The sequence below is a fragment of the Nannospalax galili genome, unplaced genomic scaffold (assembly GCF_000622305.1).
Source record: "Nannospalax galili isolate Female #2095 unplaced genomic scaffold, S.galili_v1.0 scaffold411, whole genome shotgun sequence".
In the NCBI taxonomy this organism is placed as follows: Eukaryota; Metazoa; Chordata; class Mammalia; order Rodentia; family Spalacidae; genus Nannospalax; species Nannospalax galili.
Window position 1 is genome coordinate 1 of NW_008329714.1, and position 700 is coordinate 700.

Here is a 700-nt window from a genome sequence, read left to right on the forward strand (position 1 = left end):
CACAGTTCATCACTGAGGGAAGCGAGGGCAGGAACTGAAGCAGGAGCCTGAAGCAGACCACGGAGGAGCACTGCTTGCTGGCCCCATCCCTGGCTCATATTCAGCTAGCTTTCATACAGCCTAGCACCACTTACAGCGAGCTGGGCCCTCCCACAGCAATTAATGCAATCAAGACAGTCGTTCATAGACATGTCCACAGAGCAACCTGATAAAGACCATTCCTCAACTGAGACTCTTTTGCAGGTGATTCTTGCCTGTGTCAAGTTGACGGTTAATGCTAACTGAGACAGCATGCCACAGAGATCCTTGTTTCTTCCTGCACTGTTTACAATAGCCAAGATGTAGACCCAACCTAGATGTCCACCAACATGAATGGATAAAGAAAATGCACAGCTGGGTGTGGTACCATTAATCCTAGCACTCAGGAGGCAGAGGCAGGTGGACTGTCAGATGAAGGCTAGCTTGATGTACATAGTGAGTTCCAGGCCAGCTGAGGCTACAAGGAGGCCTTGTCTCAAGCCCCCCTCCCGCAAAGTACATACACAGAACAGAATTTATCATCCACGAAAAAGAGTGAACTTATGACATTTGAAAAATAAAGAAGGATGGGGGGTTGGAGAGCTGGTTAAGAGCACTTCTTGTTCTTCCAGAGGACCTGAGTTCAGTTCTCAGCATCCACACTGGTGGCTCACAACCTATA